General features: G+C 37.7%; 1 protein-coding gene across 6 annotated transcripts in view; it reads left to right on the top strand.

Moving 5' to 3' along the window:
- The window catches only part of ZNF644 (zinc finger protein 644), a 57328-nt gene that overhangs the window by 20476 nt on the left and 23720 nt on the right, over positions 1 to 13132 (top strand). For all 6 annotated transcript variants that reach the window (XM_064147979.1, XM_064147977.1, XM_064147978.1 and 3 more), the window contains exon 2: positions 2449 to 2490. The gene's annotated coding sequence lies outside the window, so the exon portion shown is untranslated. The remainder of the gene's footprint in view (positions 1 to 2448; positions 2491 to 13132) is intronic.

Raw genomic sequence — 13132 nt, 5'->3', positions numbered from 1 at the left:
GTTAACTTAGTTCTTTGTGAACCTGAATTTGCAAGTAGTGGTTATAGCTGTTGTTTACTTGGGAAAGCAGTAGTATGGAAACCTTTGTAGCTGATCTCTAGCTAGAAAGAGTGTTTTACATATATACAACCTTTAACACTCTTGAAATGAACAGTAAGTGTTAGTTTGATTGTGCTGGATTGAGAGGAATCTTCCTTGACAGCAGAAAGACCTTTGAGAAGTGAGTGTTGGTTAAGTACTATAGGATCTGTAGGTCAAATACGGTGAGACTCTCAAGGCTGTCAGTAGTTTGGGATAAAATTTGGTGTCTTATTGCAGACTGAATTTCCTTGGTCTAGCCATTTGCATGCCAGGGCACGTACTGTCTGCCATTGGCTGGGCCTTTGAACACCGGTTGGTTTGAAATCTCAAAAAGGGGAGTTAATTTCATAGGATCCTTGGACATTTCTAACACGGGGCTCCAGTGGCCAGCCCCTTGATCCTTGAGCAGTTTGCATGTTGATGATCTCTTTGTGAAACTTCTGTCAGCTTTCCTTCAGCTGGACAATACCCAAATTATGATGTCCCATCTTCTTTATTCTGTTCTTTTTCTATTTGTGCCAGAAGTAGATACAGGATAACCCCAAAATTTATCCCTGAAGTGATCTCTGAGCTCCCTGTGAACCAAAGAATGCATACGTTCGAGTGTACTTGCATTCAGTTGTTCTCCAAAGAGTAAATTCACTGAGTACAAGAGTACACACCCTCCAGATAGAGGGGTAAGACTGCCCATTTTATGTAAGCAGAATAAATTGATTGGTCAAAAATAATGTGCTTCTATGGAAGTAAGGGATCCTGTGACTACCTGTTGTACTAACAGAGTCATCTACAGATGGCTGGACTTAATCCTTTGATGCAAAGATTCTGTCTGCATTTGAATCGCAATCCTCCAGATCTGTGTTGAGAACAGTTACTGCTGGTGCTTAGGTAATTGCAGTGTTCTGAAGATGTGAGAATTGCTGCAGTGGCATTGTGAGACCGCTTTACATGGGATCAGTCCTTGATGTAATTCTTGGAAGTGAGAGGAGTGCTGTACTGGGGTTGACTGCCCAGTCAAAGTGCAGAGGTTTACTGAGCTGTCTGACTTACTGCTGATCTTGATTTTGGACAATGTAAAGTCTGCACAGGTTCTATTTTGTGAGCATTTTTGCCTGTAACTGTACATTTACCTGTTGTAATGTACAGTAGGACTCCACTGCTGTTTGAAAGTAAAACTTCAGCTTTTCTAGGCACATGAATATGAGTCTAAAATGTGAAGATTTTTTTTCTGTAATGCAGTTGAGAAATGAGTAGATCTTTTAAATAATACTAATGTGTAAGTGCCACAGTTTCATAGTTAGGAAATGATCCTGGAGATAGGGAAAAGAACTTGGCTGTTTGTCTTCTGTTGCTTTATACTGCCCAGCAAGACTTTTTTCAAAAGATCTGTCTTTTCTTACTCTCCTTGTAATTTAAGCAGGTGTCTTTGAGGCAGCTATGGGCAGACTGGAGGACTCAGGATCAAAATGTTGTTTGTAAACAAATTGAGGGGAAGAATCTTAGGCAGTGTGTGATGATAGATACCTCTATCAGAGTTAAATTTTGATGATGGATTCATTAATTCAGTATAGATATTTCACACGTGAGTGAAAATTTCCATGTATAATTTTGTTAAAGATCATGAACAAAACAGAAATCAGAGCATTTAATCTGACATTCATCAGTCTTCATGAAGGCAAAGTAAGTTATGATTTTAAATGGGCCATCTAGCCTTAAAATAATTTGTCCTAGGAAAGATAAGTAATTAGTGAGGCTCACTTAATCTTGGATATGTTGATTTTTTTTTTTTTCCCTAGAAAGCTTTCATTTGTAACTGTTTTCTTTCTGTGCTTCATTTTCCATTCAGGAAACTTAAGACAGCTGACTTTGAAGGCACTAGCAGAAAATGCAGCAGAGCTTTTCTTACCATGCAACTTTTTCTTCCCTTTTCTCTCCACTTAGTTTAACAGCATGTGTGTATTTGGTAGGATTTCTTGGTAGATTTCTTAATCGGAGCATCAACGTGGTGTTGTTTGGAAATTACACATAAATTTGAGAGAAGGCCACTGAAATTGTGGTATTTCTACTGAGACCACCATTTTGCTTACTGTAATTTATGGGCATGGTGTCACTTCTGTGGTGGAGGCACCGTCCCTGGAGGTGTTCAAGAAAAGACTGGATAAGGCACTTGGTGTCATGGTCTAGTTGACTGGGTAGGGCTGGGTGATAGGTTGGACTGGATGATCTTGGAGGTCTCTTCCAACCTGGCTGATTCTGTGATTCTATAATTCTATCTGTGCGTTTATTTGTACTTTGGCTGCATTTTGATAGTCTAGAACACAAGCAAAAAGCAATGTTAGCTGTACAGTAAGTTCTTGTTTTATTTTGCAGGTTTGTTTTGACGTGGAATTGGATCTCACAGCTTAATTAAAGGTGAGTAGAAGTTTTGTGATTTGTTTGGGTTTTTTGCTGTTTGATTAGTTTGAGATTTTTAAACTTTTTTTAAATACCATAATTACCTGGACTAGTTTTTTCTCCTTGGACTTGTACAAAGCATTTGACACTGTCCCCCACAACATTGCAATCTGTAAATTGGAAATACGTGGATTTAGAGAGGTTGGACCAGTTGGTGAATAAGGAATTGGCTTGATGATCACACTCAAAGCATAACAGTCAATGGTTGATGTGGAGAGAGGTGTTTCTCATGGGTCAGAAATGAGACCAGTGCTGTTTAACATCTTAGTGACATGGACAGTGGGATTGAGTGCACCCTCAGCAGGTTTGCCAATGACAACGTGTTGTGTGTTGTGTGGTGCAGTTGGCATGCTGGAAGGTAGAGATCTAACCCAGAGGCACCTTGGCATGCTTGAGAGGTGGACCAGTGCCAACTTCATGAAGTTTGACAAAGCCAAGTGCAATGTCCTGCACCTGGATTGGGGCAATCCCAATCACAAATAAAGCCTAGGCAGAGAATGGATAGAGAGCAGCCCTGAGGAGGGTGACTTGAGTGTGCTGGTTGAGGAAAAGCTCAACGTGACCTGGCAATGTGCACTTGCAGCCCTGAAAGTATATCCTGGGTTGCATCAAAAGGGAGTGTGAACAGCAGGTCAAGGAAGGTGATTCTCCTTTACTACTCTGCTTTCATGAGACCCCACCAGCAGTACTGTGTCGACCTCTGGAGCCTGCAAAAGAAGAACGACATAGAATTGTTTGAGTGGGTCCAGAGGAACGTCATGAAGATAATCAGAGGGCTGGAGCACCTCTCCTGTGAAGACAGGCTGAGAGACTTGAAGTTGTTCAGCCTAGAGAAGAGAAGACTTTATTGCAGCCTTCCAGTATTTGAGGGGGGCCTACAGGACAGCTGGAGGGGGACTTTTTACAAAGGCACGTATTTGCACTATGGGGTTAATGACTTCAGACTGGAAGAAGCTAGATTTAAATGAGACATTAGGAGGAAATTCTTTACCATTCATGGCAAGGAGACACTGGAATAGGCTGTCCAGAGAAGCTGTGGAGACTCTAACTCTGGAAGTGTTCAGAGCCAGATCAGATAGGATCTTGAGCAACATGGACTAGTAAGAGGTATCCATGCCCATGGCAGTTGAGATTGAAACCGTGTGATCTTAAAGGTCCCTTCCAACCCAAACTACTCTGATTCTATGTTATATTGCTAAACACAGAAAAAGTGGTCAGTGAAAATTGTTATGAAACTTGCGTTTTGCTTACTGTAATTTATGGGCATGGTGTCACTTCTGTGATACCAAAATAAGAACAAAGCACATGTCCCCTTAATATTCAAGATTACAGTAAATATTATGCTTTTCTCCCCCTAAATTATAGTCAAAAAGCTATCAAGCCATTCTGCTAGGTGTTGAGAGCCAAAACTATGAGTATTTCAAAGGCATTTAATCCTCTGCATATTGCCTACCTGATTGTAAAATACTGGAAGCGTAGTTTGCATTGTCAAAGCAGCATGTTAAACTGACACTATTAAGAAGTAACTGTATGGGAAATTTGACCAGCTACCAAAAGAACAGATCCAATTTTTAATAATGAAATTCTGTTGTGGATTTGGTTTCCTTTTTTTTTTTTTTCCCCTCCCCCTACCAATCCTTAGGAACTTTTTTGGGAGTTATTTGAAAGAAAAAATAATATTTGAAGATTTACTGTTGGTACTCATGAGCTGCAGAACTTAAATGATTATTTGCAATTGTGAAGTTTTCATCTAGGAAAAACATCTCTCCTCATTCTCCCTCCCCACCCTTATTTTGAGAAAAAAAATAGCTAAACCCAGCTGTTTTTCTTGCTACTTGATAATGTACTCCAGGAATACTTTGAACTATGAAACCAGTCTCCATTGAATTATATGAAACACTTAACAATTTGCCTTAGTCTGTTTTAGCTTGAGTTTTTTGAGAGTAGATGAGCTTCACAGTTTGGTAAATTCTCTGCTGTGGAGACAGGACATGATGGACTCCTGTACATGGGCTTCCGTAATGAAGAAAAGCTGGCTTCTCATTTCCTGATTGCTGTTTGACTTACTGCAAGAAGCTCTATTCGGAGATGTCATTAACTTGATGCTCTGAGGAGATGAGAGGGTGATTCTGCTTGCTCAGATGAGCTGTTTCTTAATTTCAAATATCCAATTAATATGTTGACTTAACATACCTTTTAAAATGTGCTATGTTCATATTAAAATAGACATGATCTGCTTTGTATCTTTTGCTTTTCTAAAACTGACTGCTGTCAACTTCAAAATACTGATTCTAGCAGAATGCTTTGTGGGGAATTTAAAGTAACTCTTCAGTGTTGCTTTGTATAATGTGTAGCTGATTCAGAACTTCAATTAGGTATTGTCTTCTGAACTATGAACAATTAAAAGTAAGCTGGACCACCGCAGTTACATGCATCTTTATGCACAGAGAGTATTTACTGACTTAACCTCATTTTTCAGTTTTCTAAAATGGGCTGCTTTGAGAGAAGGAATAAATCTAACTGCAGAAGGAAATCTTTTTCTTTCACAGAGGATGAGTGTAAAACATGAATTGTGGCTGGGGTGGGAACTTGAAGTCACAGTGATGCTCCTGATTGTTCTGTGTGCCTTCTAGTGCTTTCAGTACTTGATGCTTACAGTTTGTGTTCTGTTTCTTGATTTATCTCATTAGTGGTTTAAATACAGAAATCAATTCAGAAGTCTGATATACAACAGTGGTTTCTTTAAGCTTGAAATCTTCTGAATGAAGTTTCTGAAGACCTTCATCTTAGTGGTAGTTAGCTGTGTGTAATACAAAAAATCAGGTGTCTGGGCATAAAGCCTGTACTTCTGCATATGTTACAAAAGCACAGAACAATGTGTAAAAGAATACATGGAAACAGTGTAATGATGTTTCATCAATATTGTTACTGCTTAGAGGAGATCTCGAGGCTTTGAAAGTTAGGTGAAAAAAACTCCATAGCCAGTAGATCAATGAAAAGATTAGACATTATCAGGGAACAAAACAAAATCCAGGTCCTGTTGTTCAAATTTCTGATACACCAGGTGTGCATTGTGATGTGTATTGCTTCTTGAGTACAAATTTAGTGACTGAAAAACAACATAGCAAAGTTGAAGAAGGTTCTGTGAAGAGCATTAAGGACAAGTGAAACACTTAAAATTAGCAAATAATCTGCATTTTCCAGCTATATTTTGTTTCCTGTCTCCACTCAAGTGTTGTGGCTACAGTATCTTGTAGATTTATAAATAACAAATTTAATTCCCACAACTCAGTGCAGACACCAAAAAAAATCCCCAGCCAGCCAAAACACAGTTATTAGGGGAGTGACTTTACCTTTTCTTGTCACTTGAAATTAAGAGGTTTGTTTGTTCATCTGCTCATGTACAAAGCTATTATTTCATATGTCCATCATTAAGGATAGTAACTTTCTCAAAGCTGACTGTTCATAATCTGAAAGTGTATAAAATGGATTTCTTTGCCTGTACCTGGCACTGTTACTTAAACTACTATCTTTTTAACCCTTGATCCCTGAAAGAATGTAGAGTCTGATGAGAGGTAGTTTCTTGGTAAGGATGGGTAAATATCATCCATTACAGTAAGGTTCTAAATTAAATTAATAAAAGTAGAGCTTTCATTTTGGACAGTGGTTTTGTAGTTGGTAAATACAGCATGCTTTAGCAGTTAAGAATTCTCTACACCAGCAAGAGAAACCAAATTTGTGATGCTATTAAAATAATACATTTTTTAAAAACCCAGAAAGCATAAGAAATTGCTAGATATGTTTTGGGTTACGCTGGATAAAACGGGATTGCAACTTAGTAAATATAATAGAAAAGCTCAGGATTTTTCTGAAGCTGAAAGGTGTATCATGGTCAAAGATCTGTCTCAATAAAATGGGTTAAACTCCTTAATGTTGTCTAAAAGAAAGTTGGACTGTAAATCCATTGGGCAGCATCATGTTGTCATGCAAATTTTCACCTGTGATATGTAGGACTGACACTGCCCAGTCTGGTTGTTATCTTTACAAAGTGCATTAAATAGCTTATCTAATTCATAAGATGAATTATTGTATCTTAAGAGGTCTTCTATTTCAACTACTGAGTTTGGCTTTCCTTGAAATTTGGGATTATGATAAAAATAAGACCTCTGTAGCCAGAGCTCTGTGGGAATTTGTATAGAGTTATGAAAAACGATTCATTATTAGAGTTGATTTGCTCATCTATTGGATTCACATTGAAAGAAAGGGTTCTTTGCCCTGCTGCCCACAAAAGGTGTCTGAACAAAAAAGACAGTATTATAGGGAAAAACCTTAGTATCTAAATTGAAAGTCAGTTTTATTCATGGATATGAAAATTCTGTAGGTTTTGCTTTGATTGAATAACTTTAAATGTCTTTGTACACTCTCACTCATGTTTGGCAGTGGGGGATCATTTTCAGTTCTGTATACTCTGCACATGGGGAATAATTAGATTTGCATACAGAATTTCACCACCACTTGGTGGCAGTACCTGGCTTCAAAAAGACTTGGCCTTGAGCAGATAAAATGGCTTTGATTTTGTACAACTGTGGGTTAAGAGGGAGCAGATTTATTTTTAAATGTATCAAAGCCCCTTATATGTTTTAGAAATGAAAATACTTCTTATTTAACCTGCTGGATTTGTGTTTGTGTGTCTCTATGGAAAAGCTTGCTATTCTATCTAATATGTAATTTATTTCTTGTATTAACAGTATTCTCAGATGTATTTACCATCCCCTGGTTTAGTTATTCTACCTTTACTTCTAGCACTTTACTTCAGGAAGTGTACTTGAGGTCATTTTAGAACATAAAGTTTGCTTTTTGGTAGCGTTCTTTGTACAATAGTGTTGTCTTTTGTAGCTAAATAGAGGACTGCCAAATCTTTTTTGCATTCTGAAGTGTTCTCAGCATTTCACTTATTTTATTTGTTGATACAATTTTTTTGGAAAGTACTCCCTAGTAGTTTTTTCTGTCAACAAAGCTTGTAAAAGTTTGTGCACTTACTCCTACTTTTTACCTCTCAATCGTGCCAATCCAGCAGTTTGTGGGGCCCAGCCTTTTAAAATGGATAATGAAATTGTTGATAAAATGTGGAAGAAATAATATAGGAAAGTGAAAGAAGGCAGGAGTTACTTAAATTGGTTCTGCCACAGAGAAAAACTTCATTCTAGTATACAGCAGGGTAATTTGGTAGCATATGGCTTCATGTTGAGGCACCTTTCTCTTCGCTGTAAGCCAAAATCTTTTGCAGTGACAGCAGGTCTTTTATTTTGTTACAATCCCACATGTAAGAACTATAGTGGTGAGATTAGAGCCTGGAAAAAATGTAGGTACTCCCTGAAATGTGCTCTTTGTGAAATATCTTACTGTGACTGGAGTTAGAACAATGTTGCTGAGAAGAGTGGATTCTATGAGAAGGAAGTGTTTTTCACTTGTGTTGCCTGAAAAGCTGACACTGACAATCCAGCATCATTAGACCTCTCTGAGCTGTCTTGTATGAAGGAGGCATCTAAATAAATTGTGATACAGAATAGAGCCTCACCCTGTGGGATGTCCAGAATTGTAAAAATACTTGAGAAATGCATGTTTATAAATATGTGATAATATTACTTAGTGATAATACTATTTTATTTAGTAAGAGATCAGGCATGCTGGAAGAGATGTAGAAGGGAGAAAGGTGTCAAACAAATCACAGTCCTGTTATGCTACCCGAGGAGGTGGTGGAGTCGCCATCCCTGGAGGTGTTCAAGAAAAGACTGGATGAGGCACTTAGTGCCATGGTCTAGTTGATTGCATAAGGCTGGGTGTTGGGTTGGACTGGATGATCTCAGAGGTCTCTTCCAATCTGGTTGATTCTATGGTTCTATAACTTGGTAAAATGCATTTCTGCTATGTAATTTTGTGTTGTTTTCTTAAGCTGTCACGCTGATAAATCTGAAGTTAGTGGTTGGAAGCTTTTTTCCAACTAAGAATACCTTGGGTTTATGTTACTGATATTTTGAAATTAAATAAAGTAGGTAGTATAAGCATATGGAAAACTGAGGAGGAGTAAAATAAGAAAGAATTGGGATACAATGTGAGAAAGTGTGCTGAAACAGAATCACAGAATAGCTGAGGTTGGAAGGGACCTGTGGAGATCTTGTCAAAACAGCTTCCTTCAGCTGGGTCATCCAGGGATCACATCTGGACAACTTTTGAATGCCTACCAGGATGGAGGTTCTAGAACCTCTTTGAGCATCCTACGCAAATCACTCTCACAGTAAAGAAGTTTTCCTTGTCTTCAGATGGAGACTCACATAGTTTGGTTTGTACCCATTGTCTATCCTGTCACTAATGATCACTGGGAGAGGTCTGACACCCATCTTTTTATACCTTTCCTTTGGATGTTTGTACACACTGGTGAGGTCTTCCTAAGCCTTCTCTTTTCTCCAGGCTGAATGGTCCTGACTATCAGTCTTTCCCTATGTGAGATGCTTCAGTCTCTTAAGTGTCTTAGTCGCCCTTTGCTGGACTCTCTCTGATGGCTACGTATTTCTCTTGTACTGATTAACCCAAAATGGGACACAGTGCTGCTGATGCAGCTTTACAAATGCTAAGTTAATGGGAAGAATCACCACCCTGCTAGCAACAGGCTTAGTGCAGAACAGGATAGCGTTACCTGCCTTTGCCACAAAAAAGGCACAATGCCAGTTCACGATCAGCTTGTCCAACAGGACCTCCAGGTACTGCTCTGCAACGCTGCATTCTATCATGTGCAGGTGCTTGGGGTTCTTCATGGACTTAATGCTTTACTTTGAACTTTCATAAAGTTTCAGTCCTGCTGAAATCCATTTGAGTGGCAGCACAAAGTGCTGGTGTATCAGTCACTCTACTCAGTCTTGTATCAGCTGACTTGCTGAGTATACCTTCTCCCCTGTCATCCAGGTCATCAGTAAAGATGTTGATTGGTGTTCAACCCAGTATTGACTAGAGGATACAATGTTTGTTACAGGCCACCAACTACACTTTGTACCACTGATATGAACTGTTACTTTTTGGACAGCCTTATAAAAATGGTAATATAGCAAAAGAAAAAAAAAAAAGGAGCAAGACTTTTGTAAGAGATGCAAATTATTTTCTCAGATATTTAGTTTTTTTAGAGAGAAAATAGGTGTGAAAGCATGAGAGCTGACATAAAGGAAAATAACATATCTGTGCATGTAAAAGTATGTAAGGGAATGGTTTGGACAGAAAATGTGTATTATCACAGTGGTAAGTAATTTTTCAGACTTGTGTTTCATTTGGGAAAATTTAATTTTGTAGTTAATCATCTTTAGTATAAACTAGGGGCTGCAGAATTAGAACTAAACTATGCTGCTAAAAATCCAAGCTATAGACGAGAGCTGCAGGAATGCCAAGTGAACACACTTGTGGAGTGCTGTGGAGTTGCCAGATAATGTGTGACTGCTAAGTTACCAGGTTCAAAGTCATCTTCCCCCCCCACTCCCTAGATGGCTTAGACATCTTTTGGACATACCTATTTCACTTTGAAAAGTCTCTACCAGTGAACCTCTGCGTTAGCACATACAACTGGAGTATTTTTTAAGGTCATACATACGATTCTTATGACATTGAAATTGTATTATCATTTATTTGATTGATTTCAGTATTGAATTTTAGCATGATGCACCCCCATTGTGTCAAACTGGTTTATTTTCCCAAACAAATCAATAGTAGAGGAATAAGAGTGATTGGTGGCAGTACATGGTATTCTCTTCTGTGATCTCTGAATCATAAGACAATCGTTCTTCAGTTCTGTATCGTTTCCTTTCACATGTGAGATGTTAAAATACCATTCTTAAACATTTTAGACCAGAAAATACATATATTTTCCTGAAATATTTAGTTTTAAGTTGGATTTTTTGTCTCCCTACTACCTGATGCACAGCTTTTAAAGAAATTGTTTCATTAGAAACAAATTTTCAGGTATGTTTTCTGACAGTGTGCTTCAGGTTTGATGTTTCCAACTATAATCTTACTGAAAAGAAAGGCTGCTTTTGTATGATTCAGAGTTTCTCTTTGGTCAACTTTTTCCACAGAGAATGTGACAACTTAGTGAATCTTTCAACAGTATAACAAAAGATTGTACTATGGCTGGTTATAATTTTGTATTTAGTTATTTAGGAATAATGCAGCTTCTTTGTGTTGTACCAGTGACTTTTTGTGCTGCTTTTAACAGTAATTTTTACTAAAGGAGTCTAGCTCTAAGAATTTTATGATGTACTTGGATTCATGTGAACAGCTATGGATCTGAATGAAAGATAACTTGTCGTCAGTGGAACTCTTCAGACTGTAGTTATATTAGTAACCATAGACTTGTATATAAAGTAGGTGTGGGAGGGCAGTGTTCATGGTGTTGTGCATATTTAAACAAGCTGTCTCTTCACTGCAGAAGTTTAAAAATAAATCCAGACATGTCCAGGTCAATTTGTAGGTTTCAAAGCTAAGTAAGGCAGTTTACAGATAGTCCATGTCTCTTCTGTGCAGAAGGGAACGTGTTCTCAACAACTTAGTTTGCAAACGTGAGTAGAAGCTGGAGGAAGGCGAGTCACTGACTCCTCTGGTTGTCAGGCTATGGCAGTGTTTCTATATGAAGGGTGGATCTTCATATCTATTTTAAAAGGAAGTGGAAAACAAAACATTCTTCCAGTGATCAACATATTATTAATTTATTGACTTTGGATAGTCACATTGCTGGATAACATCCAAAACTCAGGAGATGGGAACCGTGTGCATTTCTGCATGGAAGAGGCAAAAATATTGTGCAGCTATCCTCTAAATGACCTTTTTTCCCCCTCAAGATATGGCTAGTTTATGCTAATTTCCTACTCTCTACAAACTGTCATTTTCCAAAGCTGCTTAAACATTTCACTTTTGGTAGAAACTCTGCTTGACTTTTACTGTGATTGTCAAATGAGTAGACTGTAATTGGACAAAATATAAGAAGGTGCATAATTCCTCAGTCCTGTGTCATCATGTAGTTAAGCTCTCCCTGGTCTGCTGTTTGTTGCCTAAAAAATCTGTGATGTTGGTGCAGTCGTCTTCAATACACTCTGTCATTTGAGGAAGCTTTGTTACAGGAATGCTTGTCAGTAAAATGGTAAGTTTTGTTCGTTTTCCCTGTTTACATAATAGTCTTGAAGAAAAATCTAAATGGAAACTGTGCAAGCCTTTAACACCTTTCCTGTCTCTTGAATAGTTGAATAATTCATTTAATGTCCTACTAATTCACGTATCTACTCAAAGAACTTGACTTATGAGAAGTTACTTAGCAGAGGACAAGTATATTTTTGCCTTCATTACAGCACTGCTGAAAGACACTATATTTATTTGTGTTCTCTAGTAACTAGGCTGATTAAATTCAGTTAATTTAGAAGATTGCTTCTGAGGTTTTGTACCACTTAATAGTCACTCTGTGCTTTTAGGTCACTGGCTTAAATTTATGCATTTAATGAGAAACTTCATAGGAAAATGCAGGAAAACACTTGATGCCTTTCATGAACTCAACCAAATTCTTGTCTTAATCTTTCAGTTCCAGTGTGCTTTCAGATCTTTTGTAAAATCCTTATAAATAACATGGAGATTGTACCAAACTGACATATCTCTGACTAGAACTGCTAATAGGCAAGAGCGTAGTATGCTTATCAACAGGAGTGTAAGCTTTAGTGAACTAGTGTTGCATGAAGGCAGTACTCTTAACTTGGTGTGTGACCCTGTCATATAGCAAGCATCATTATGAGGTAAGAACTTGAAAATGCTGTAAAGCTAATGGTAATAAATACAATTAATAGTGTACCTAGAACAATGCCATTAAGTGCATTTCTGTCAAAAATAATTATTAATGAACAGGAAGTGGACATCATAAATTGGTGGTGGGAAGGTTGCATCTAATCTGAATTACTGAGTGACCTAGGAAGCTTGCTCAAAGGAATTAACGCATAATTATGTTAATATGCAATTATCACCTCATTTCTTCTGTAGTAACCTCAAGATGTAGTGTAGCAAGGGTGTTATAGCAAGTGCTGATAGTTTGCAAAAATACTGATGTTCAAGATTTTTGAGACAGTAAGATTAGCTTAAGGCATTTAAATTGTGATCTGTCAGCTTGAAGATAGGTCTGACCTTACACTTTTTTAATGCTTACTGTGTCTGGCCACAGGCAATCATATCTGCAGAACTCATTATGATTTTAGATAGTGATATTTTGTCAACAAAAAAAAACCTAATATATGTAAATTAAAAAGTACTTAAATAGGAGTGGGATGTGGCTTAGTTGGCTAAATAATTGGTTTTTACATTTCAGTGTGAAATAATTTCTCTATAGCGTATCATGTAAACCAAGAGTGACACTGTTAACTGCACTACCGTCATTCTAGGCTTAACTAATTGCATTTAATTTGGCCTAGTCTTTTAGATAAAGCATGTTTGAAAGATACAAGCTTGGGATTGTGTACCTGGATAGGCTTTTTGAACATTGCCATTTTTACACTTTATCTCCTGGGTATATCGCACTATGTGCTTAAAA

This window comes from Pogoniulus pusillus, chromosome 8, assembly GCF_015220805.1.
Source record: "Pogoniulus pusillus isolate bPogPus1 chromosome 8, bPogPus1.pri, whole genome shotgun sequence".
Taxonomy (NCBI): domain Eukaryota; kingdom Metazoa; phylum Chordata; class Aves; order Piciformes; family Lybiidae; genus Pogoniulus; species Pogoniulus pusillus.
This window is presented reverse-complemented; position numbering and strand designations above follow the sequence as displayed.